Here is a 27,987-nt window from a genome sequence, read left to right on the forward strand (position 1 = left end):
AAGGAGGCTTATTAGGGCACAGAACCATTTTCTCAAGTGGCATCTACTCAAAATCCAATTGAAGTATTCCCAAGAATACAGTTTGAGACATGCTACCTAGAGAATTCACATGATATTCTTTCATACAGTCACCACTCAAGTTTTGCCTCTATTTACAGACAGAAAACTTAAGAGGAGAGGAAAAAAGTACCTTTCTTGGTCAGTAAATGTTAGCACCAAGATCTAAATCCAGGTCTGACTACCAAGTCTATGCTTTAATAATATGCTATTTACCGTTTTTCTTTTTGGCGGGGAGGTGGGGGACGGAGTCTTGCTCTGTCGCCCAGGGTGGAGTGCAGTGGCGCCACAAGCTCCGCCTCCCGGGTTCACGCCATTCCCCTGCTTCAGCCTCCCATGTAGCTGGGACTACAGGCACCTGCCACCATGCCCGGCTAATTTTTTGTATTTTTAGTAGAGATGGGGTTTCACTGTGTTAGCCAGGACGGTCTCGGCCTTCCAAAGTGCTGGGATTACAGGCGTGAGCCACTGCACCCGGCCTCGCCTTTTTTTTAAAACCAGTTTTATTACTACAAAATACTGGTAGATAAGAATATAAATTTGTGACAGATTCTACTAGACTGCTGAATCCCATCTGTTTGAAAAAATTACTCCGAGAGAGGAAACTGGGACCCAAGATGAGAAGCTGAGATGCTGTAATTTCACTAATGAAAGGAACAGTAACTGGGGAATGAGTTCTACCGCTTAGAAGTTAATCAGGTGAAAACCCTATTACATTTAAAAAAAAATCCTTCAACAAAAATGTTAGTTTGAAACAAATTCCTAGAAATGGCCTACTGCCTTTGTTGGGTCAAAATCAGAACTCAGGGCACCAAGCAATCTCTATATATAATAAATATTTCTTCCTAAACTCAGGTTAGAGAGATGGCCAACTTCAAGAAAACAAGTTAATTACTATGAATCACCATCCGTATCTATTACCATTACTTCAATACTTTTATCTAATCTTTTTCACTTCCTTATTCCCCCAACCTTTCCTTACACCCCTGAGGTTTCAATCTTGGTTTTGTAGAGTTTACCTGCAGAACAAGTGTATACAACTAAAATATCCTGAGGGAAGCCAAAGAGTGACTCATTCTACAGTAATCACCTCCAGTTGACAATATTTTAAAATAATGACTTTCAATACTGAATCAGTTTAAGGGCACAGAACACCTGGAGTTCCCAAATCTGGCTCAAGAGCAGTCGGGTGTAGTGGAAGACTAGCCTTACTAATCAAGTGTGGTCCAAGGATCAGCAGCACTGACATCACCTGGGAGTTATTAAAAGTTGTAGACTTTCAGGCCCCACCCAGATGTGAGGAGTCAGAATCTGCATTTTAACAAGATCCTTAGGTGATCCATATAAGAAAGTTTGAGAAGCACTAGATCAGAATACAGACTCAGAAAACCTGGGCTAGAATCCCTGCTATATCACTTACTGCATAACCGTGGACAAATCCACCTCTCTATGCTTCTGTTTCCTCAACTGTGTAATTAGTCTTTCCATTTAGTTCCTGGAACACTCTAAGTTTGCCGCTGGAATGGTCTTGCCACCCCTCCCTTCCCACAACTAGTTCCATTTGAGAAACTGACATTTAAACTAAGACCCAGAGAGGCTTCTCATGACAACCTACCTAAAGTTGGTCCCACTGTAATTTTTCTATTATAGCACCCAGTTTATTTCCTTCATAACAAGTATCAATTGTAACTACTGATTTGATTTTCTATGATGTTAAGCTCTCAGCACCTAGCGCAGTATCTTCCACATGATAGGTATGCAAATATTTGTAGAATGGAGTTCAGGAAAGAAGTATGCATTAAGAATAAAATCTGTGACTGTCAGCACACATATATTACTTGAAGCCATGGGTCTGGAGATGATTGCTTACAAAGAAGGAAAGGAGGAGGCCCACAACTGAGTTATTTGCTCTAGCATTTAAAGGTAAGGCAAAGAAGTGGGGCCAGGTAAATGGCTCATGCCTATAATCTCAGCACTTTGGGAAGCTGAGGGCAGATCACTTGAACTCTGGAGTTAGAGACCAGCCTGGGCAACATGATGAAACCCCGTATCTACCAAAAAAAAAAAAAAAAAAAAAAAAAACCATATAATAAAAATGTAAAGGCAAAGAAAGAAGCAAAACCCAGCAATGTAGAGGCTGGTGAGGAAAGAGCAAAACTAGCCAATTATGCTATCACGAGAAATGAAAGATGGCAAGAGTGATCAACTGCATCAAATGTCAAACTGAGGTATGTCCACTGAAATCGGTAATAGAGACAATCTGACAAGCAATTGTTTCAGTGGGATGGTGGGAATGGAAGCCAGACTAGAGTCAGGGAATCAATGGAAAGTGAGAAAGCATAGATGGCATGTGTAAAAACCTCTTTTGAAAATGTTGGGCCAGGTGCGGTGGCTCACGCCTGTAATCCCAGCACTTTGGGAGGCCAAGGCGGGTGGATCACCCAAGGTCATGAGTTCAAGACCAGCTTGACCAACATGGTGAAACCCCATCTCTACTAAATACAAAAAAATTAGCCAGGTGTGATGGTGCATGTCTGGAATCCCTGCTACTTCAGAGGCTGAGGCAGGAGAATTGCTTAAACCCAGGAGGCGGAGGTTGCAGTGAGCCGAGATTGCACCATTGCACTCCAGTCTGGGCAACAAGAGCGAAACTACGTCTCGGGGGAAAAAAAAATATGTTGGCTGTAAAAGGAAGCAGAGAATTATGGGGTCACTGAAATGTAGAGGAAAAGGTAAATAAAGACACTAGCTTATGTTCTCAAGTGGCTGCAAATTGTCTTGAAAAGAGGGGATAACCGTAAGAATCCCTTTGAAAACTGGGGGTAGGGGACCATTTAGCCACTATTTCACTGTAATCTAATAAGCACTTACATGGGTTTGAACAGTATACTATCCTCTCCCGAATCCCTCAAATCTTGACTGGATATCCCTCCATATGTGATTACATTGCAGTCTGTACCTATCACTTCCCTATTAATGAGAAAATGTCTGCCACAGGGTGGGAAAGTAAAAAAACCTTGGAAGGGAAGAAATAAACATTACTAGTAGTTGGCCTCTAATGGCTGCCTCTAGGTGGCAGGGTAACACAGTTTTATCTATGCTTCATGCTTTTCTGAACCTTCCAAATTTCCTGTAAATCATGGATCCATTTATAATCAGATTTCCTTTTGTAATTTGTTTTTTAAAGAAACAGGGTCTCGCTCTGTCACCTAGGCTGGAGTGCAGCGGCACAATCTTGGCTCACTGCAGCCTCAACCTCCCAGGCTCAAGCAATCCTCTCACCTCAGCCTCCAGAGTAGCTAGGACCACAGAAACACTCTACCACGCCTGGTTAATTTTTATGTTTCTTGTAGAGACAGGGTTTTCGCCATGTTGTCCAGGCTGGTCTCGAACTCCTGAGTTCAAACAATCCTCCTGGCCTCAGGCTCCCAAAGTGCTGAGATTACAGGCGTTAGCCACGGTGCCAGGCCTAAAATTTTCCTTAAAGAAGAAAACACTGGCCCCTGAGCCAAAGGACATGCACCAAATTAAGAACACCATCTAAACAAATGCCTTAGATTAGCTGCTGCCTACTCTAGGAGCTTCTTTCCTACATCTTCTTGTGTTTGGAGCTTGGCACACAGGAGGCACTTTGGTTTATTATTAACAGGTAAGAGATGTTGCACGTAAGTATGGGAGTGGGGATGAATCAAAATGAGCCTAAAATCCCCATATAAATCATGGAAGCATTATGGCAGTTCGTCCACAATAAATGCTTAGAGAAAACCAAACTCCAAAGTATCACAAAGCAAAATACTTTACTTTTTGCCTTGCAACGATTTCCTTTTGCCTCCTACAGTCTCTGAAAGTAAATTCAGGTGAGAGCTGCCCTGACCATTCATCATGTCAAGCAGTAAGATGCATCTTGAAACCCAGCCTGGTCTTCACTATTTGATTATAGAGGCATAGGTGTCACTGATTATGATTTGTTAAACGGAACACCACATAATTGTCAGGGCTTTCCATCCCGTCCAGTTTCTGATTATCTATTAATACATTAATAGCCACTCAACAAATACTATGAAAAACATTTATGATCATAAAAACAACAGCTAACACTTACTCTATGCCTATTATGCATTATCTTTAATCCTTGGAGATGAAGACTGTGCCCAGTTTACTGAGAGGGGCCACATACCTACTAAGTGGCAAAACCTGGAATCAAACCCAAATCTGTTTCACAACTCTACATTGCACATAATGTCTATATGCACAGCCCACCTTGCTATGCCCCTCTCTTAGACACCAGTCTCTCTATCCTTAGCCACATAAAACATGACTCTCAAGTGCCCTGAGAACTGCTGACCTAGGTTTGACAGTCAAGTGTCATAATAAAGCAACTGAAAAATAGCCTTTACTCACCCAAGACAAATCTGGAAATCATTTGCAGGAATACCTTGAAGGAGTCTCTCGTTTAAAATCTGAAAACACTATACTTCAGATTAAGAGTTTACACTGGCTCTGGGTGTTTCTCTGCACTGCAGTTATGCTTAAGCAAAGAAAATATGGGCAGGGAGGGATACTAAGAAAGATGAATCTGAAACCTCCAACACTGACTTTGGATGTGAGAATGGTATCTGAGAACACATCACCTGCAACATCCTCTATTCACAGTCCAGGGAAGCTGCAAATCTGAGAGTTATCCTTCCCGGATACTCCCAATTACTTAGAGAAACTGGCATCAGAAGAACTAGGCAACCAAACATGGCTCACCAAAGTTGCAGATTATCAATTTTACCAAGAGAGGAAATGGCAGCATGCTAAGGAGCCCTTCTTGGTATTCTCAACAAAAAATAAAAACAGCAATGCCTAAGTGTAAGTTATGCAAATTAAGCAGGAGAGGAACAGACTCCTGGTCTACACATTTTAAATTGGTGCTCTGGAATATTCCTAGTCCACACCTTAAGAATTGTCAGTTTCTGGCTGCATGCCTGTAATCCCAGCACTTTGGAAGCCTGAGGTGGGAGGATCACTTGAGGCCAGGAATTTTCCGGAGACCAGCCTGGGCCACAGAGTGAGACCTCCGTCTCTACAAAAAATTTTAAAAAAATGTAAAAGAAAAGCCTGCCCTTATCGAATAGGTGAATTTCACCCAGAAGGGCCACAGGCAGCACTCAGTGAGTTCAGGAAAATATTTTCATTTGTCAGAAGTTATTTTAAAATTATCTTAAAAATAATTTACTTCACCCGAGACTTATTTTGAAAACTAAAAATGCCTGACCACACAGGCATTTCAGAGCTATCCAATTCAGTAGGTCTGAAGTGGGGATTTTTTTTTCTTCAAGCTGTATAGGTGATTTGGCAGCACAGACCAGCCTTGAGAGCCATGGCATTAGATTATTAAATATATGCTTTGTCATTCTGTGACTTAGGAATTTGCTTTAATAAAAATATAGAGGGGAGGAGTGGGGTATAAATAAAACAACAGCCCTGTGTTGATAACTGTTCAAGCTGGGTGACAGTTACATGTGTGTTCATTATGCTTTTTTCTATTTTTGTATATGTTTTGAAAAGTCTCATAAATTGAAGTTATTTTAAAGTGAGACTTTTTCCTGCTGGATCCCTCCATTCTATCCTCCACATTGTTGCCAGAGCAATCTCCCTAAAACTCAAAACCCACCTACATCAAGTACAAACTCCTTATTCAAACCAGCATCCAAGACCTCTAGGACCTGGTCCCCTGCTTACCTCCCTTAACAGTGCTATGATATTACATAATATTTTCCTCAGCTCCCTACATGCTTTAGCCCCAACTATATCCTGCATATTGATCCTCAATCAGTACACCTCTTTACCTACCTGACAGTCTCCCCACTATACTGAGTTCTGCAAGAGTGGGACCGTATCATATTTATCTTTGCATTCCTGTACCAGCATATTAACTGTCATTTATTAACAGCAGATTAATAAATGAATAACTATCCAGTAAATGCTTAACAAAACTAAAAAAAAAATCCAAGTCACATTAAACTCTTGGTGAATTTTTCAACTGAAAAAAGAAATTTAGATTCATTTAACCTTCATTTTTCCATTCAACAATTATAAACATACTATATGCAGGGCATTGAGATGACTACTCAGATAGCCAGGTGTACAGAAATGTAGAAAATAAGGAAAAAAAAATCAGAAATAAAGTAGATTAGAAGCAATCATAATATAAAGGCAATGAATCAATACACAAAAAAAAGAGAATTACAACTTCCTCATGCCCAAAGGCTGAAAACACAACCAATTATAAGATCAACACAGAAGATAAATTATTAAATTTGCATAATACAGAGTATATCTTTAAGCAAAAGTGACAGTTAGCCAAGCTTACCCCTTTGACCACAGTGTAGAAAAATAAGTCTAGAAAAATATACACAGTTGCTCTTCAACATATGATGGGATTATATCCCAATAAACCCACTGTAAACTGGAAATATCTAAGTCAAAAATACACTTACTTTACCTAACCTACCAAACATCATAGCCTAGCCTACCTTAAACATGCTCGCAACATTTACATTAGAGCCTACAAAATCATCTAACACAAAGCCCATTTTATAATAAATGTTCAATGTCTCATGTAACTTACTGAATACCGTACTGATAGTGGAAAACACAATAGTTATGTGGGTACTCAAGTATGCTTTCTACTAAATGTGTTTTGCTTTCACACCATCGTGAAGTCAAAAAATCCTAAGTTGAACCATCATTAAGTCGGGGACGCCTGTACTAAGAAATACAAGAACACAGCCATTTAGACATCTTAATGACATATAGAGAAAAACAAGTGTAGAGGAATCTTTAGAATTCCTCATCCTATACTGAAGGATGACCACCACAAAAACCCTGAAATTCTATGGAAAATTTTACATATATGGGTCTTTTTCCCAGAAGATGGTCAACAGCTTTCACTGGCTTCTTAAAAGGATCCATGACCTGAAAAACATTAGGAACCAATGCCCTAAAGAAAGCTAAGATGGCCGGGCGCGGTCGCTCAAGCCTGTAATCCCAGCACTTTGGGAGGCCGAGACGGGTGGATCGCGAGGTCAGGAGATCGAGACCAACCTAGCTAACACGGCGAAACCCCGTCTCTACTAAAAAATACAAAAAACTAGCCGGGCGAGTTGGCGGGCGCCTGTAGTCCCAGCTACTTGGGAGGCTGAGGCAGGAGAATGGCGTAAACCCGGGAGGCGGAGCTTGCAGTGAGCTGAGATCCGGCCACTGCACTCCAGCCTGGGCGACAGAGCGAGACTCCGTCTCAAAAAAAAAAAAAAAGAAAGCTAAGACACTGTCTGCTTAGCCATGACAATGTTTTCCCTTTCATTTATGAAACACAGGTATATGGTATTTTTTCCCAAAGCCACGATAGGCTACTGTCAAATACAATAAAGATGGTACCAGATACGAAAGAAACAGAATTCCACCCCTTTTGCATTATTCAGCTCCAATTCTCTCACGTCCTTGGGTTTACAGACAAGCAGCATCTCTGAAGATCAAACCTCGCCTGCCAGGCATGGTGGCTCACCCCTATCATCCTAGCACTTTGGGAGGCTGAGGTGGGTGGATCACGAGATCAGGAGTTCAAGACCAGCCTGGCCAACATGGTGAAACCCCATCTCTACTAAAAATACAAAAATTAGCTGGGCATGGTGGCACACACCTGTAGTCCCAGCTACTCGGGAGGCTGAGGCAGGAGAATCGCACGAACTTGGGAGGCGGAGGTTGCAGTGAGTCGAGATCACGCCACTGCATTCCAGCCTGGGTGGCAAAGGGAGACTCTATCTCAAAAAAAAAAAAAAAAAAGAAGTAAAAGACAACAGCATAATGGAAAGGCCTGGGAAATAGACAGACCTGGGCCTAAATTCCATTTACTAGGTGTATGATCTTAGACAAGTTGCCATACATCTCTGAGTCCAGTCACCTCTGTAAAATAAACAAGTCTATCTCATAGGATTGTGCCCAGCAAAGAGTAAGCCATATTGTTATTTGTTCCATCTCTTTTGGCTCCAGATTAATCTAAGGGCAGCAACCTTATGCTAGGTATTCTACAGATTGATAAGATAGAAATACAGATATACAAATCTGATCAAATGCAAAAGAGCTGACCTTCTCAATCTTTCTACACGTTACCTGCATATGAAGGAGAACATACAGTATATACTAATCTCCATACTTTTAGCCCTAACTGCAGACAACCAACAACTTAAACTCTACTTTGATGACAATGAGATTGGGAGGCTCCAGTCTCATTCTCAAATTATACAGTTCTGCAAAAGGTAAACAGTCTACTAAATAATGTGCAGGCCATGCCACTCAATCAAAATTTTTAACTGGGTCTCAACTGTTTTGATCTGGTTCAAGTGAATTTGGAAGGAACAGAGACAAAGATTCTTTTGCATGGTTTAAAAGAGCAAGTTATTTATAACAATTATCAACCTGGCAGCAAACTCTTTCCAGGATGTTGAAAAGAATTCCAACTTCACAGTTTGTTATGAAGATCAAATTAGTTCACTGATAAGAAAGTTGTAAAACAAAGCCTTTAAAAACAAAGGTGTCCCAACATATAGAAAAAAAAAAATGGCTGAGTAAATTTAATAGCACTCCACACAGCCTGGCAAATAGTTATTTCAAATGTTCTTAAATAAACCAGACAATTCTGAACAATCTACTGCTTTACAACATATCTATTTACACGAAAGATGCTTACTGAAAATGAAAGAGAAGTACGCAAAGGTACTCTAGTTCTCAGCCACCAACTGGCTTTAAGACCTTATGACATTCTGGGGTTCCAACATAATGTAAAATGGAAGTACAATAACTAAAATCCCTTAAAGCACTATCTGTAATACTTTGCCTTCAGTCTAAGACAAATGTTAAATATTAAACATGAATGATCTGAATTATTTTCAAAAACTACACAGCTAAAAGTAACCATGCTAGTTTTCTACTTGCCACAAATTCCTAGGTTTTTAAAAAATAAAACTACACTTCTGCAAATAATTCTTTTACCTGAGAATAATTTTAAAGATCAAATAGAGTTTGCCAGGAAGAAAAACAGGAGCTACTGGCTAACTATTCAGATGAAAATAAACGTACACACCTACTTCACATCGTTACTTCAGCATAAAAAGCTTAATACAGTATACAAATACTTAACATACTTAACATAGTAATAACTATAATGCTAAAAGGTGTGAACATTTATTTTGTTTCAATCTTTTTAAAAATAGCAAGCATGTTATAGTTTAAAACAGTTGAAAAAAGGAAGGGAAAATAAGATGGACTTAGAAAGCATCCCTTTAATTTGAAAGTTTTACAAACAGGAAATTCAATCTCATCTACTGATTTATAGCATCCATACATGCATGAAAACACATGACCATATCAAACTGTTCCGTGAAAGAGCTCCAAGTTGACCTCATGTCAGAAAGTAATAACTACGGTCAAAAGGGCAAAGAAACTGAGCTTTCTTTGGATTTCTGCCTTTCTCACGTTAACTTTCTACTCTAAAATTCCCCTATTTGGGGAGTAACTTTCTCATAGGAAGAGGGCCACTTACTTTGTATTTCCACAGATGACACCAGATGGCATATTTAGAAATAAAGTTCAGTTTTAAGGAAAGATAAAACATAGTGAAAACAATACTGGACTAGGTAACCTGGGTTTGATGCTCAATTTCATCACTATCCAGCCATGTTACCATGGATATGTCATTACTCCCGCAACCAGGCCTATAAAATAAGGAGTTTGATATGGGTAATATGAAATATAGGGTATCATCCAGCTTTTCTGTTGGACATGAAGACTACCCTTTTAAAGCTGCTGGTAATTTGTTTGCTAGAGGGAGAGATTTGAATTCACCCATAAAAGCAGCCTATCTTTACTTTTTAAAAGCAAAAATCTAAAATTCTCTAGGTAAAAGGGTATCTTCTAGTGACGACTGCATCTCTCCAGACTATACTTCCTTTTAAGGCTGGTCTCACCAAGATATTTAAAGAAATTTAAGGAGCAGGCACCTGGGTTAACAAACTGCAAAGCCCTCCAAGGTAGAGAAGTCAAACTAGCCCCTGGAAAAATATGGCGGCATATATATATACACATATACATACATACATAAAAAATACGCAGTGAGCCATCTGTAACAATGATACTGGCTATATCCAGATTTATACTCTTCTGATTTATCAAGGCTTATCCTGATGTGCTATAATATTGTAAATCATGATGAATCATATACTAAACATATCACAGTGAAAAATCCAAGGTTAGCCTTTCTAAAGGCCAATTTAGCAATGAGTATCAAAAGCCTTATATTTTTGCATTCCGGTTGTAGAAATTTCTTAAGGATATAAATATGGGTGTCATGCAATGGACTCTGGGGACTCAGGGGGAAAGGGTGGGAAAGGGGTGAGGGATAAAATACTATAAATTGGTTTCAGTGTATACTGCTCCAGTGACGGGTGCACCAAAATCTCACAAATCACCACTAAGGAACTTACTCATGTAACCAAATATCACCTGTTCCCCAAAAACCTAGGGAAATAAAAAATTAAAAATATTAAATATGGATCTCATAAATATTTATCTATTAGGATGTATCTATGCTTCCTTCTTCCATTCGACACTTATTTACTGAATGCTGAATTACCTATATGTTAGGAGGCATTACTTAAAATCATGAGAAACTGGGACTGGAAAAGTGTGAACACAGCAAACTGATTAAATAAATTCTGCAAACAATAAAATACAATGTAGCCATTAAAAATGCTACGGAAGTATACATAATGACAGAGACATGGAACGGGGTCAATACGTGGGAAGAGCAAATTTAACAATACCATTTCTATACTAGTTTGGAGAAAACAGCTTGAAAAAAGTCTGGGGACAACTGAGGGAAAAGTATGAACACAGCAAAAGGTGTGAACACAGTAAACTGGTCAAATAAATTCTGCATATAATAGAATACAATGTAGCCATTAAAAATGCTACAGAAGTATACATAATGACAAAGACATAGAACAGGGGTCAATATGTGGGAAGAGCAAATATAAAAATACCATTTCTACACTAGTTTAAAAAAGACAGTTTGGGGACAACTGAGGAAATGTGAATATGAACTGGATATTAAACAATATTAAGAAAAAGTAACAAACTCCCTAGGCATGATAATGGTATCGTGGTTTTGTAGATGTCCTTACTCTTGTTTTTTTTTTTGAGATGGAGTCTTGCTTTGTCGCCCAGGCTGGAAGCTCCACCTCCCGGATTCACGCCATTCTCCTGCCTCAGTCTCCGGAGTAGCTGGGACTATAGGTGCCACCACACCCAGCTAATTTTTGTATTTTTAGTAGAGGCAGGGTTTCACCATGTTGGCCAGGCTGGTCTTGAACTCCTGACCTCAGATGATCCACCCCCCTTGGCCTCCCAAAGTGCTCAGGTTACAGGTGTGAGCCACTGCACCAGGCCAAGATGTCCTTATTCTTAAGACATGCAGCTGAAACAGTATCCTTAAAAGTGTCATCCTTACTTCTAATGTTCAGAAAAATTAAACACACATCTGTACATGTAAATCTAATATGGCAAATACTTAATTGCTGGATCCAGCTGATGGTACACAGATGTTCATTGTGCTATGTTTTCAGCATTTTTGTTTGAAATTTTTCATACAAAATTGAAAGCTGTAAGGGAGGTAATGAATTACATTTTAAAAAGAGTATTTCTGAAAAAATATATAATATGGCTACACAGCTGTTAAGAAAAGCCTTGGAAGATACTGCATACCAAAATGTTAAGAGTATTTTATCTGTGAGTTTGGGGTTTGCGGAGATTTGTCTGTTTATCTGTATTTTTCAACAATAAGCCATGTATAATTCTACATTCATGAAGATTACTTAAAAACAAATTCAGGAAAGTGTTTTCAAACAAGAGTTAACAAGAAAATGAGCAAACAAAAAAAAGTTCTATTCCCAAAGCATTCTTAATAAATGATTTTAGTAATTTATTTATAAATTCATAATTCATACCATTCTCACAGTATAAAAATTCAAGCAATTCATTGTACTGATTGTAGGGGGGGAAGGGAATGCTGGGTATTAAAAAAGCATCTCCTATTTACCTATACAGGTTAAGTATCTCCTATCCAGTGCTTGGGACCAGCAGGATTTCAGATTTCAGATTCTGGAATATCTGCCTATACATCATGAGACATCTTGAGGATGGGACTCCAGTTTAAACACGAAATCCATTCATGTTCCATACACACCTTATACACACAGCCTGAAGGTATTATACACAATTTCTTGTATAAATGTAGGTGACACAAGTGCAGTTTTGTTACACGGATATATTGCGCAGTAGTGAAGTCTGGACATTTAGTGTAACCATCACCCAAATAATGTTCGTTGTACCCTATACAATATTTTTAATAATTCTGCTCATGAAACAAAGTGTTAAGTACTTAGCTGTAGAATTTTCCACTTGTGGCATCGTGTTGGCACTCATTTTGGGGCATTTTGAATTTTGGATTAGGGACGCTCAACTTGTGTTACTTCACACCTCACAAAAAAATTTAAGGCAAAAATAAATGTTAAAAATGATCAATTCTGGAGTGGGGGTAGGGATAGGGATTTTTGTTTTATTATTCTCTGTACTTCTCAGTGTATTTTAAATTTTTCAGAAGTAGAAATGCACACATTACAGAAAAAGGTAAAATTCCCCATGATCCCTCCTCCCAAATAAACTTGTCAGTTTGCCATGGTTTTTTTAAAACATAAATAGCATCATATAGTATGTACTCTCTTGCAACTTGCCAAAATCACCTCCAAAATAGCTGTATCAATTTACGCCACTTGTAGGCAATATTTTTTTTTTTTTTTTTTGAGACGGAGTCTTGCTCTGTCGCCCGGGCTGGAGTGCAGTGGCCGGATCTCAGCTCACTGGAAGCTCCGCCTCCCGGGTTTACACCATTCTCCTGCCTCAGCCTCCCGAGTAGCTGGGACTACAGGCGCCTGCCACCTCGCCCGGCTAGCTTTTTGTATTTTTTAGTAGAGACGGGGTTTCACCGTGTTAGCCAGGATGGTCTCAAACTCCTGACCTCGTGATCCGCCCGTCTCGGCCTCCCAAAGTGCTGGGATTACAGGCTTGAGCCACCGCGCCCGGCCTTGTAGGCAATATTATAAGGCCAGACTCTTCCTTACACCTTTCACGATGACTTGATATTATCAAATTATTTTTTACCAATCTAATGACTAAAAACAACCTTATTTCAATTTGCATTTCTGATTATCAGTTTCAGTACCCTTTCTTGTTAGTGGACGTTTTTAGTTTCCTATTCTGGGAAATGCCTATCCTTAAAATTTCCTACTAGATTTTAAATACTACCCTTATCATTAAGATGTGAATACACCAAAATGTTAACAGTGACTAAACATTGTGATGGAAATATGCACACATTTTCTAGTTTTTCCTGAATTAATTCAGTGATTAAAAACTAGAAAATGATAAAATGGATGAAAAAAAATCCTTTTAGACAAAAGCATTACTTTCAGGATACTCTACTACAGGTAACACCCTTAAGGAGGTCATAAAATCTAGCTCAAAGAAATAAATGCATCTAAAGAGTAAGTCTTGTGAAGAAATAATAATGGTTGAGACCATTGATTCATTTGGGATACATTTAACTAACTTCTTTGTATAGCATTTTTGAATTCATGAAGTACTTTTCATTTATCTCTCTTAACCCTAACAAAACTCTGTGACATTCTGATGCCTTCCTGTAAACTGCTATAGCACATTTTGTTCATTCCTCACATTACCATACTGATCCCTTTGGGTGATTCGCAAGTCTCCTTCCCCTAGACCACACTGTCCTACATTCTCCAGTCACTTATCTTTGTATTCCCAGGATGTAGCTGCAACGACAACGTCCTCAAGAAGTATTTGTTAACTGAATGAGATATCACCATCTTCATTCAAAGGATGAGGAAACTGGCTCAGTGATGAGGTAATTTGCCCCAAGTAACATAGCTAGTAAATATTTTATATAAATTATAATGACCTTATCTTCATACTTTATAAGCATTTAAAAATGTATCATCTCGCTTTAATGCTCATAGCAACCTATGAAATAGGCTTTCCGATTACTGTTTTATGGATAAGAATGGAAATTTAGTGATATACCCTAGGCCCACTCAAATCCTAGTTTATATGAAGCACAGTAGTCTCTTCAGATACGTGATCACTACCTGGGTATGGGAGCCTCTATTGTTATGTACCAAATAAGTTAAGGGTAGGGCATAGGGGAGGAAAGATGGAAGGAAAGCAGTTTAAAGGAACAGGAAAGAGGCTGGAGCCCAGGTGTATAGGCCCATCTAAAGATCATAAAATGGTATTGTAATGTCAACTGCACGTGCCACTCTGAAATCCAGTATTAGCCCAAAGGTTTTTCTTGATATTAACCCTGTATTAATGGAAGACAATTGCTGGCTTTCTCACATATCAGCAGTCTCAAAGGCTGGGGAGGCACACAGAATTAGGAAAGCTGTGAGAAACAATGGACAGGCTATATCATGCATAGACAGTGCAGGGGAAGAAATGATGACACAAAGGAAAAGGCTAAGGAACTTTAAACATGATCTCACAGTCCTTAACTCGACTGTGAGTTTCTCAAGGGCAGAGACCAAGTCTCATTCATTTTATGTTCCTTACTCCTTATACTTAGCAACATTCAGTAAATGTTATGTAAAACAAAAAAGATGTATTAAGCTAAAAACTGAACAATTACTTCCATTTATTGAGCAGCACTTACCACGTGCCACATACTTTAGATATTATGTGTAATGTTTAAAAAAATAAGATTTACCTGTTTGCTGACCTGCCATGTATGGTGCTGCTGAAGTGTGTTAATAGTGGTGATACTGATGACTATTAGGAAGACTCATTATAGGTTACTAAGGTTACAACAGAACCTTGAACACCTTGAATAGGAGGGGCCTGTATAGATGGAGAGAGATCAAGGTAACCAATGTAATACATATTACAGAACTGGCTAAGACCCTTCAGAGGGTATAAATGTGACTCCTAAGGAGTTCCAAAGTGAAAAACTACTCTTTCGAACATGAAGTTATCACTGGCCAAAGTCTCAGACCCAAAAAAACTCAGGTACAAACCCCATCCCACCTCACCACTGATGATCCCACACAGACCTAAAGTGTCCAGACACATTTTGTTAAACGGACATTATTTTCACTACCCTGACTGTCTACCTCTGAGGTGTTGAAGGAGTTAAGTGAAATAGTAGATTAAATAAATCACCATCTACCGATCACCTACGATGTACTAACACCTTACATTTTCTCTTTAATTCTAATAACCATATGAATAAGGTATTTCCCCAGATCATAACTGATACAGGTTAACTTGCCCAAACTGACAGACCTCGTAAGTGGCCAGGTCCCAAATCCGGAACTGCCTGGGCTCCATGATCGTCCCATGATTATCAAGGCTTCTCAAACCTTTCCACCTAAACTCTAATAAAAAGTTAGAGAAGAATGAAGAGGCAGGCTAGGGAGGTTAAGTGGAAAGAGAAAAGTGGAGCTTGATAGAAAGTTCCAAGCTACCCTTGACAAAAACAGAATTTCTTTTGACTTCACCTTTTATCTTAATCCCATTAGCTGATTCCAGGTCTGGGGCAGAAATGCACAAGAATGAGCCTGGAAACATCTTGACATATCAGATAGCAAGGAAGCTCTATCAAAGACAACTAGAGAGCATGTCAGTAAGAATCAGGAGCCAACTTTAAGAGAGTCCCACTAGCCACAAGTGGGACAATTTGAACTTCGCTAAGGATCAGAACTGCAATGTACTGAAACCCATCAAATGTTTACATCTATGGATGCATAGTTATATATACACTTATATGTGTAACCTTTTGAAGATGACAGGAAACCAATTCATCATCTTGAAAGCAATGTTTTAAAAAATTGAGTATTTATCCTGCTCTTCCTACATAAACTATATTGCTGAGTAACCAAATAAAACATGAAGGAAAACATAAAATTCCAGCTAACAGATGAAAACAAAATGATAGCATTAGAACGTCACCATTTTGTAGCCCCCCCAACAAATTAATGGATCCAAAAAATTCAAGTCATCATAACATAATCAATGTTGTGAATGAACACCTTCCCCCTACCCCCCCCCAATGTATTTGCCAAAGGGAATGAACCTGAAATTTATCAAGCCTCTAGATCCAGCTGCCAATTTGCAGGAAATAGAGAAGTATCACCTGGGAACTTATCAGAAATGCAAAATCTGGGGCCCCTCCTAGATCTACAGAATCAGAAACTCTGGGAGTGGGGACCAGCAATCTGTCTTAGGAAGCCTTCTAGGTGATTCTGATGTTCCCTAGAGTTTCAGAACCATTGTTCTAAGCACTTTATATGCATTAATTTAGCTAAACTTCTTCGGAACTCTACAAGGCAGGCAGTACTATCATCATTTTACAGATGAAGGACTGTGTGGCACAAAGCGGTTAAGTCATTTGCACAACATGGTGCACCTGGTAACAAATGGGAGTCAGAACTTGAACTCTGTGAATCTAGCTCCAGAGTTCATGTTGTTAATCGCTGTGCTGAAAGGAGGTCTTTCCACCTATAAGAACTCAATTGTCAGAATGCTGTAATAAAGAATAGTGGAAGTTTGAAAAAAAAAAAAAGGAAAAAAAAGCAAAGACCAGGAGAAATATGCCTCACTATAAAATAAGACAGGCATATAAGGAAATAATCATAGCAAATAATGGATCCAACGTAATTTTCCAAAATCATACCAAAACATAAACAGCCTCCAAATGCAATATACCCAAGCACTGCTGGGGCAATTATCTCTGATATCTAATCACAAGGACCTAAAACCTGGGTTGTGCTAAAGGTGGTACATAAATTCATGACAGTATCTTTAGATTCACCTATCTTTTAAATCTAAATGGTTATAGTGAAAGGTCATTCCAGAATAATTCATCTCCCTACTTTTAGTCACCATTTACTTAATGACTACTGAAAGGAAAAACTGCTGTCTTTCAATACCTAAGATTACACAATCAGAATCTCAAGAGTTGAAGAATTTTAACATTCATCTAGTTCGATCGGCAGTCCAGACTGAATTAGATCTACAATCCCAATCTTCACGTAATGGTACATTCATAATAAATTAAAACATTTCAACTTTCTGTAAAACCACATTATGGGATCACTCTATGCCATCAACTGTAATTTTTAAAGCCAAATGACTAAAAACTTTTAAAGAGAACTTAAAAGTTGAAAATGCTCAACAGCCCAAACAAAACCTACAGTTGTTTTACTCATAGAGCCACTTCTTCACTACCTATAAGGATTTCTATATCCAGAAGACCAAGCTGGTCAACAAGTACATCAAGTTTTAACAACTCAACACCTATGACACATCAAACGACTTAAAAGTTGAATTATTCCTGACATTAACATATATAAACATCTAGTAACCAGTCATTGAGGAAACAATAATACAGCAAAACACCAAAAGCCCAAGTACTTATATCAACCTTATAGATAGTGAGATCATTGTAAAGCAGTCTAAAATGGTTACAACTACACAACAATCAACAACTTAATCTTACTCCAGAAGAGGTAACATGGAATGTGAAGGACAAGTATTTTCAAAGCAACCAAGTTTGGCATTTCAATAACCCTTTGAACTCATGGTTGAAAACACACAACAGAAGAAAAAAAAAAAAACACCAACAGCATTTCCATTGTAAATCTGCAGCTAAGAACTGTGGGAAAAACTCAAATACTAGAATGCCTACCGTGTGCAAAAACTCTATGAACAATTTAATTATCCTAGTTTCACAAATTTAAGATTAAGTGATTTCGTCCAAACTTCCTAACTACAGAAAACTCAGGGCTAAGTATCTAATCACTATATCCAATGTGCCTCAAATTATTTTTGTTGAATTCACGAATTTACCGCAACTCCCGAGAAATCACTTCATATTTAATCAATTTTCAACCAGTGATTTATTTCTCCATTAATGAACAAATAATTGAAAAGGCCTGAATTCATGATCCATAGCACTTGGTTGATTCACAATCATATTTCATCTAAGTACTTCAAAAACTTTCACTTGTTACTTCTACCCTCCCTGCCCCTTGAAATTACTCTCATTTTAAAGGCAGGCACAAGTGTGGCCTTGCTCTGCCCGTTTGTGCCTAAGTCAAAGGCTGACTAGAGCCTAATGGGTCCATTTTCCATTCTCAGGTTTTGGCCATGGAAGGGACACAGAGTAGATCCCAGAATGGGCAATGCTGCACAAGGAAAGAAATGAACAGTTTAAAGGAATTTATGCTAAGGAAACATAAATTTCAGATGAAAGGAAATGAAAAATCACAGTAGGAAAACTAAGGTTGTGTATAATAGCTGAAAATCAAGATGTAAGTAGAAGCTCTCAAAAACTGTTTTAGTATTGCCATTTCAAGAACTGTGTGACAGCCACGAACTCATTATTAGGTCTTAATAGCTCAGAAGTTATGGGTCAGAACAGCTGAGATACTAAAATCAAAAGAATAAAAAGCAATATTATAAAGTAATATAAAAATAACTAAATCACCTAAGGAAATTGAAACCATGCATGAAAAACCCCAAAGGCACAATCAGGTCATTAGGAAACACTAGCTTCTTCCACCAGGAGGCCTACTTTTCATGTGGAGCAATAAGCAAGGCCAAGACATGGAACTGAAGTCAGGTATCAAATCAGACTTTGCCACAGAAAAAGGAATCCATGACTAGTTATTTTAGGATAGTGCCTAGAACAGCACTATCAACTCCAACTGGGATACAGGAGATTACAGCCATTGTTCCATTATAATGGGTCGTCCAGGGTCTTTAATTTAGCAAGAACGGGTTAGACAACACTACTGGGCTGTAATCCCCAAATATGGGGGGCGGGAAACTATATATAGGACAATTTCTTCAACAAACAAATTGGAAGAAAAAAAAAACAAAAAAGACGCAATCTGCAGATTAAAATAGATTTAAGGGCTGTATCAATGCTTTGCAATAAATGTGCTTTCTCAGGATCCTGATTCAAACTGTAAAAGAAAAAAAACAAAGCTTAAAAAAAATCAGAGAAATCTGAACATTTTATATTTGATATTTTTAAATATTTGTTAATTTTTTCAGTTGTGATAATAGTTTTGATCTTATATTTAAAGAGCCTTTGCCTTTTAGAAATACAAACAAGTATTTTACAAATAAGTATGACAGGGATTTATTTCAAAATAATCCATTGACGGGGGCAGTGGTTAGAAGTATAGATGAAACAGGCTGGGCACGGTGGCTCACGCCCGTAATCCCAACACTTTGGGAGGCCAAGAAGGGAGGAAGGCTTGAGCCCAGGAGCTTGTGACCAGCCTGGGCAACACAGTGAAACCCCATCTCAATTTAAAAAAATTTAAAAAAAACCAGAAGTATAGATGAAGTAGAATGTGCAAGCTGATAGTATTAGAGCTGGTGATTGGTAAGCGGGGGGATTACTACACTATTCAATTTTTGCATGTTTGAAATTTTTTCATAACTCTTTAATAAGAATTGGTTAGACATAATGCCTTGCAATTTTATTTTTTGAATGATGCCTAGGGTGATTTAAAAAATCATGTACAGACATCATTCATTTAAACAATTCCCTTTAATGCAGTAATGAGCTCCACTTTAACAAAAGAAGCAACCAGTACCACATCAGATCCAGAAAATGGAAGAAACCAAAGTAGCTCAATTACAGAATGGGAATACATCCACCCCTACTATCTCCATTCCAGGAAGTAAAATACAAATACTTCCCACAGAGATTTACAAAAACTAACCTAAAATCACAGCCAATCATACTCATCCTGGTGGGAAATTCCCCACACTGCTCCAACAGCTTCCCGAACGTTCCTGACCAAGTTGGCCTGCTGGTTTCTCTGGATCACTAACCCACTCAGGTCAGGCTACTGGAGGACCTACAAAAAATAAGTTGGGGGAGAGGAGTGAGATACACAACACATTTATTAGTATGTGTGAGGAGGGTTAACCATTCTATTATGTTCAAACATAGCCAGTTATTATTTCTAAAGCAATAGTCCTTACATATCTATTTGCATTTTTTAGTGCCTGCTTTGAGAAGTAACTGAAGAATTCAGAACCAACAACTGTAATACTTCTAACACTTAGACAACATTCCTGCAAACAACTAGGTTCAACCCAAATGAAATTACAGAAGTCACTTTATTTTTTAGACAAGTTTATACCCTCAATATAAACTAACACTAAGGATATATTTGCTTTATTTTATCTGTAAAAAAAAAAACCGTACATATAAAAATTATTCTTCACCTTCATACATGCTTTTTGGCCATACTGGGAGACAAACGATAAACATCCTGGCAACTCAGGTTGAACTTTGCCATTGAACCTTAGACAAAGTTTTTATTTGGTATTGTCACTCCTTCCTCTCTTCTCAGAGATCTACCTAGAATAAATTAAACTTTTAGGTCACACCTAGATTATCATTCCCAGATTTATTCTAATGCTCAATAAGGGTCAAACTGAAATTGAGGTTTAGTAAATTTGTGATCACTGCTTAACCCACTGTAAAATGCACCAATGCAAAATCTCAAAACAGAAAGTGATCTCCTGCCCTCCAATGAAAATGGGAGAAATTTTATTACCTACAAAGCACTTCAAATTAAATAAAGCAGACCCTGAAGTTCAAAACTATAGCCCACATACAGCTAATTATGGGACGGTTACCTCCTGCAAATTTTAAATCCTAGTAAACTTTTCACCACCATGTTTCTACTTCAATTCCCATCACCCAGCCGAAGTAAAACAATGGGAATAGTTGCTTGTATTAAAGGGTTGTTGCTAGAATTAGTTAAAAAAAAAAAATTGTAAAATGTTACACTTTAATATTGGTCTAATCAATATATTAACAGTAATATAGGAAGGAAGCCTGTAATCTCATCACTTTGGGAGGCTGAGGCGGGCGGATCACAAGGTCAGGAGATCGAGACCATCCTGGCCAATGCGGTGAAACCCAGTCTTTACTAAAAATACAAAAATTAGCTGGGCATGGTGGCACACGCCTGTAGTCCCAGCTACTCTGGAGGCTGAGGCAGGAGAATCACTTGAACCCAGGAGGCGGAGTTTGCAGTGAGCCGAGATCGCGCCACTGCACTCCAGCCTGCCGAGAGCAAGACTCCATTTAAAAAAAAAAAAAAAAGGAAAACTTTATCCAAATCAAATATAGTCACATCTGTTTAATAAGTACGTTAGAAAATATAAAATGGCAGTAACACAACAGGAAATTCAAGAGCCAGCAGTAATTCGCCACGGAAAAGAAGCTTGGTATTCCAAATGATCTTTCTCTCTTAGATAGGAATTATCTTGCTCAGGTAAGAAGATGCCAAACAGCAGATCCCCACACTGATCTGAGGAACCAAACAAGGGAGGGGAAAAGTAGCATGAATACTTGAAAACTATCTAACAGAAGTTCCTTTTACCACTGTGAAATGCATGGCACCAAATTACTTTTGTAGAGTGAATGACAGGACGGACTGCCTTTGGAGGAGTGGAAGAAATGAGTAGGCAGGGCATGAGGCACCCCTTCCAAAAGGTAGAACACTTGGGTGTGGTTCTTGACAGGAACATTATGGCTGGTGGTCATTCCAGGATAGTGATTACGCACTGAAATTCCTAGACCATTAGAAGGAAACAAAGAGTGGGAATCACGTTCAAACATCATTAACCATTGGAGATAAAAAGTTTGGCCTACGAGGAAAAAAATATAAAAGTTATAGATCTGGCCTAGAAATATACCAAGAATGTACAGTTAAAGAAACAAAAATCTCTTATTCTTTCCCAGGTCATAAAAGTAGCATATGACACAGGTACATCTACCAATGTATTCTTACATCAAAAAGTAATCCTAATTTATTATGTGCCTACCATGAGTTAAGACATTTTACTTTTTTTTTTTTTTTTTAAACTAATTCTAGCAACAACCCTCTAAGGTAAGCACAACGATCCCCATTATATAGATGAACTGAGAATCTGAAATTTTGCCCAAGGTCACAAGGTTCAATGTGAACCCAAAACACACACTATTAATTCCAGCATACCAGGCCGCGTCTTTGACTGGGGAATGCTGGTATCTCTTCAATCTATGCAACACTGGGGCTAAAACAATGCTGAACATGTAATCTACAAAGGAGAAACAAATGATAGGAAATTAACTGCCTATAGTAACGGTGGCATGGTTGGGGGGAAGAGAAAATAAAGAACAGGGCAGATTGAGGGGCAGGACAATCAATGCTGTTTTCTAGTAAATGGAAGGGGTAAAATGTAGGGGAGCCTGAGAGGAGGGTTATCTTCCTTCTAGGGGATTCAGCTCCTGGAAAAGGAATATGGGGAGTGGGGGATAGAAAGATTAAGAAGTGAGAAGCAGGTAAGAGGTACTCAGCAGCAAAAACAGATGTCCACAGACCAAGAGGCTCCTACAAACTCAGAGCAAGGCAGGGAAAAGGGGCGGTTCCCAGGCTTGCAAGGGAAATGGAAGAGGGATGAAGACAGAAAGCGGGCTTACTGGAGGGTTATCCTCTACAGCCTTCTGAGGGGGAGGAATGAGGAAGGGAAGGCTAATGGCCGTAAACGAAAAGGCCACTTAAACTGCAATATCCAACCACCGACCCGTTCAAAGTTTCGCTTAACAGTGGTTTAGCAGCATGCAGAGCTAAGAAATCCGGATCAGAGTCATACAAACATGAAGACTTGAGGAAATGGAAGGCTACTATGGCTTCATCCACAAAGATGGAGTAAATGCAGTCAACAGGATAGGCTCTATTCAACGCCTGCGCCAAGGGGACCAATGGAAGGGGGAGACGAGGCGGGCTAGGGGACTCAGGCTAACCTCGAATTTAGAAGAACTGGGGGAAGGAGTCACAGGGAAAAGCTTTGACTCCCCCCTCCCTTAAATACGAACCTCAACTATCCACGTAGATGAAGATTAGATGGGACGATAGAATTAGGAGGGGTGTGGGGAGAGGAGGAAGAGTACGCCAGTGACACTACTGCTTGACCCCTAAGCCTTAGCTCTAAAACCGCGGGAGTTGGCGAAGATGACCCCACCTCGAGAAAAACCAGGATATTCATCCGGGTCGTCGGAGGTGCTGAGAACGGAGGCTGGCCGGCAGAAAAGGTAGGGGATAGGGGCCAGTCGTCGTTGGTTGCTCCTCTCTTTCCCACCGTTCAATTTAACCCCCAACCCCACTCCACAGCGAACTCCAGACTCCCCTCCCACCCTTCCCAATCCGCCCACTGCGGCGGCGACAACGGAGGCGTTGACCGATCGGTGGAGCAAAGGCGGGCCCACACGCGGCCGAGGCCCGGGAAATGGTGTCGCCTCAACGGACTAGAAACGAGGTGGTCTTCGCCTCAGGTCTGGTTTACCGGCACCCCGGCGTTTCGCCAATCGTCACCTCCTTAACGCTGGGTATCTCAGAGGCGTCATAAAGGCAGATAGCCAACACCTCTGTGCTGGGTCCTGGCCGGACAGACATCAGCCTCCGCCGCCATCTTAACAGCAGGCGGACCGACCCTAGTCACTGCCCCCCCCACCCCTGAGCTACCTCAGCCACCGCCAACGAATCCCACGAGGACGTAACCCCGCTCCCGCGAGAATTCTCCGGCTTAGAACGGCACGAGCCGAAGACCTTGCCGCCACCTCCGCGGCTACCGCAGTCAGTAGCCGAGCCACCGCCGCTTCTGCGCGATCCCGCGAGAGCCTCTACCGGACGGGAAAAGCCTGAGCCCAGCCCTTTCCAGACCCCTCCTCCCTCCCACCAAAGCCGAAGTAGCTACAGCTTCACCCTACGCGAAGCCAAAAGCAAATGACGCACAACCTAACGAAGCAGTGAGGGGCGGAGCCAACCTACCAGGCCGGCTCCCGCATGCGTTGAGAACTATCACGATATTACGCTTTAGCTCAGCGAGACCTTCTTAATTCACCGCAGGATGCCGCCCGCGCCTCGCCTTTAGGAAACATGAGATATCGCGAGACCTGGTGCACACTCCTAAAAAGGAGAAAGGCGGGGCTTCGTGAAAATGACTGGGAGTTTTTCGGGGGAAGGGAGGAACCTCCCGTCCTGCAGGGATCTCGCCTACCACGAGGTTTCCGACCCACTGCGGAGCTGGCTGCCAAACCTCGCGATGACACAGCTCAGCGCCAAATCTCGGCCATGTCCTGAAAACTGCCTCCGCCCCCGATCTAGGTGTCTAGAGCCTAGTGCTTGAGGAAAATTTAAAAAGTCAACCTGTTTATTCTCACGCTTCCGGGCAAGGCTGTACCAATTGGCCAAACTCCATTCTGGAAGGGGAGCAAAGAGTCCCCCATTGTTACCTATCTCCAGGAATAACATATTTTCCTGGACTAACATTTAAAAGACGTTCAATCTCACAGTAAGCACACAAATGCAAATGAAAACAATGACATAACATTTTTTGCCCATTAGATAGGGAAAAAAATTCTTAAATCTGTATTATCTAGACTCCTTCCCTCGCCGCACTGCAGGCTAACCTGAATCCATCTTAATCTAACTGAAGGCCGTATCATTAGTTCTAGGTCCAAAGTCACCAATTTTAACTACTGAAGCTTTACCTTGGCATAACCAAAAAGATCCAATAAAGTGGTTTTCTCCAAACAAAGGAGTCTGCCCTCAAAGGAATATTCAAGCTTCGGGGATGGGGGGGGAATGCCTGAATATGGCAGTTTTTCCACGTCTAGCCAACAGTGTTTCTCCAACAAATCTTGGGATCCAATCTGGCTCGATTTGTGGGCTTTTCCATTCTAATGCATTGTTCTATCCGTTCTAATTTAAATAGTTCCTTTAGAGTACATTTTAATAGCCAGTAGTACAAATATCCCTATTTAAAACTTACGTTTTAAAATATTTTTTCAGTTATTCTTAACCATTTTTCCCCCGGATGAACTTTAGAATCATGGTAAGTTCCAAAAAAACTTGGTATATTTATTGAAATTGCATCAACTGTATAAACCAATATAGGAAAAATGGACATCACTACAATATTGAGCCTTCTTATTCAGAAGCATAGTATTCCTTCTCCTTTAATGCAGATGTTCTTTTATGGTATTCGTCAATAAAGTTTTATAGTTTACTTCCAGGTATTTTTATTCATTTCTCTTGCAAACAGGTTTATTATTAAAATTTCAAAATGCTTATTGCTTATAAATAGGAAAGCTGCCTATCTAAACTATTGATATTTGCCTATTTACAAACAAAAATATGATCAATTTCACCAGTAATCAGGGAAATGCAAATGAAAACAATGACATACGATTTTTTGCCCCTTAAATTGGCTAAAATTACAAAGATTGATAATACGTGTTGGCATAACTGTGGAAAAATAGGCACCCTCGCACAACATTAAAGAGTGTAAATTAGTACAGGCTTTTGGGAAGGCAATTTGGACAAATGTATCAAAATTCAAAATGCATATACACCCTGACCCAGCGATTACTCTTCTAAGAATTTCTCCTACAGAAATACTCATACATGGCATGATACATATACACAAACCCATTCATTATGGCATTGCTTGTAATAGTCCCCTCCCTCCCCCAACAGAGAATATCAATCGGGAAATGGTTAAACTGTAGTACAATCATACAATGCAGCTGTTTAAAACCCGACATAAATTTGGATTCCCGGATATAAGAAGATCTACAAGACATATTCTTAGATTTTTAAACAAGCAATTAATCGAAATGAATGTGTGTGAGTATGTGTAGTACCATTTAGATACCAAAACATATATATGCAACGCCTAGTAGTTACCCGCGAAGCCTGCCTGCCCGCCCCTCACCTTCCCTCTCCTCTGAGGCTGCCTTCCTCGAACCAGTGAGAAACGCTGAAGGCCCGGCCTCTACTCCCTCTTTAGGGCCACTTGGCCATGGCTAATGCCGGTACCTCGCATCCCCTGTCAGTCGCTCTCTCGCCGCGCCGCCGGCTGCTGCCCGGCTGCCCCCGAAGATGCGGCTAGCTCTTCGCTGGCGCCGGCCGAGGCCTGGGGGAGGGGAGAGGAGGCGGGGTTCAGGGAAGGTTGGGGCAGGCCGCCCTGCCCCTCCAGCAGCCTTTCCCGCAGGCTCCCCAAGGCCGCCACCTCCGCGCCTCCGCGCAGGGTCCCGTGGGAACTCCCCCCCCCCGCACCTCGCCACTGCCACCCGCGAGAAGCCGAGAACGGCCCCGCGTACAAAGCTCGCTCCCCAGCCCAGGGATAGACACTCACCTCGGCCGCAATGGCTCCGCGGGGCCCGCAGGAGCGTGCGGGGTCCGCGGCCCTGCTTCAGCCCTGCTTCAGCCCTGCTCCAGCCCTGGTCCAGCCCTGCTCCAGCCCTGCTCCAGCCCTGCTCTGCTCCCCTCGCTAGCCCTCAGTCGAAAGCCTCCTCGCTCCGGCTCAGCTCAAACTCGATTTGGGGCTCCACCCACCGCACGCGAAGCCCCGCCCCTGCCCCTCGGGAGGGAGCTCCCTCCGCGGTGAAGCTGGGTCCCTTGCAGGGGACCGCGCCTGAGCTACCCGAGGCCCAGTAAACGCAACCATAGAGGATGATAGGGTCGCTAAGAATTGGGATTTGATTCGAGGCACGGTGGCAGCCGCGGAAGGGAACATGATTTGATCTGATTTACCTTTAAAAATTAACGACCTCGCCAGATGCCTTGTGAAGAATGGGGAGTGTGGGGCAAGAGGGCAAGCCTGGACCCAGAGCGGAGACGACGTGGGACGCCGACCACCCAGAGTTAACGCGAGCAAACCCTTAAAACACTTCAGGCACATAGTAAGCCCTCAATAAACATTCTCTTTTTCTCCTTTGATTATTTGGAACGGCAGCGCGATTGACAAGGATCCTGTAGAGGATCTGCATCTGTAAATACATGGGAATAAAAAGGACCCGGTAGGAGATCCCCTGTTAACCCTACTTAATTATTGTGGGCTGCGGACGACATTGGAGGGGCGAGGAACTTTGACTTGGAACTCTAGCTACTTCGATAAGGTTTCACTTTTTAATAAAAAGTATGTATTAATTTAGTATTTAAAGACAAAAGCACTATTAAAAGAACTCCTGAGACATCGAGGAAATAAAAACTGTAATTATACCCTCCATTTCTCTAATTCCAGACCTCCAGAGCAGTGGTTCATCCCTCGAATTGAGAATCTGCTGAATGGATCCCCCACCCCAATATATACTTACACATAATATTTTGTATATGATCTCAGGAGATGTACAGGGCCCCTTCGAGATACATTGTTGCTTTAAATATTTTTACTTTTTTTTTTTTTGAGACAAAGTATCACTGTCACCCACGGTGAAGTGCAGTGGCATGGTCACGGCTCACTGCAGCCTCGACATCCTGGGCTCAAGGATCCTCCTGCCTGCTTCCGTCTCCCAAGTAGCTGGGACTACAGGCATGCGCCACCACGCCTGGATAACTTTTAATTTTTTGTAGAGACGGGGTCTCACTATGTCGCCAGGCTGTTCTCAAACTCCTGGGCTCAAGCAGTTCACCCGCCTCAGCCTCCCAAAGCGCTGGGATTACAGGCGTAAGACACCGCGCCCAGCCCATCTATAACATTTTAGTGGCAACATGAAACTATACTTTCTTTAGCATGTAATTAATTTCAGTTTTGTTCTTTTTTCATTTTAAAATCGGTTTCCTAATTACACATGATTATTGTAAAACACGGATAAATTTAAAGTTCCCCTTACATTCGTATACACAAATAGAAAAGCATGACTTTGTTTTTGCTTTTCATTTAAAAAAC

At 40.6% G+C, this 27,987-nt stretch overlaps 1 protein-coding gene across 6 annotated transcripts in view; it reads right to left on the bottom strand.

The window, feature by feature from the left end:
- Positions 1-26,630, bottom strand: part of HUWE1 (HECT, UBA and WWE domain containing E3 ubiquitin protein ligase 1) — a 153,353-nt gene extending 126,723 nt beyond the window's left edge. Inside the window, exons 1-4 of one of the 6 annotated variants that reach the window (XM_030934819.1) lie at positions 26,455-26,630; positions 26,136-26,232; positions 24,084-24,221; positions 19,974-20,111 (exon numbers count right to left, since the gene is read on the bottom strand). The gene's annotated coding sequence lies outside the window, so the exon portion shown is untranslated. Of the gene's footprint in view, positions 1-19,973; positions 20,112-20,484; positions 20,621-23,777; positions 24,051-24,083; positions 24,222-26,031; positions 26,233-26,454 lie in introns of those variants that run through there. The other 5 variants (XM_030934818.1, XM_030934827.1, XM_030934817.1 and 2 more) reach the window with 5 other exon arrangements.
- Positions 26,631-27,987: the final 1,357 nt, after the last annotated feature.

This window comes from Rhinopithecus roxellana, chromosome 7 (assembly GCF_007565055.1).
Source record: "Rhinopithecus roxellana isolate Shanxi Qingling chromosome 7, ASM756505v1, whole genome shotgun sequence".
Taxonomy (NCBI): Eukaryota; Metazoa; Chordata; class Mammalia; order Primates; family Cercopithecidae; genus Rhinopithecus; species Rhinopithecus roxellana.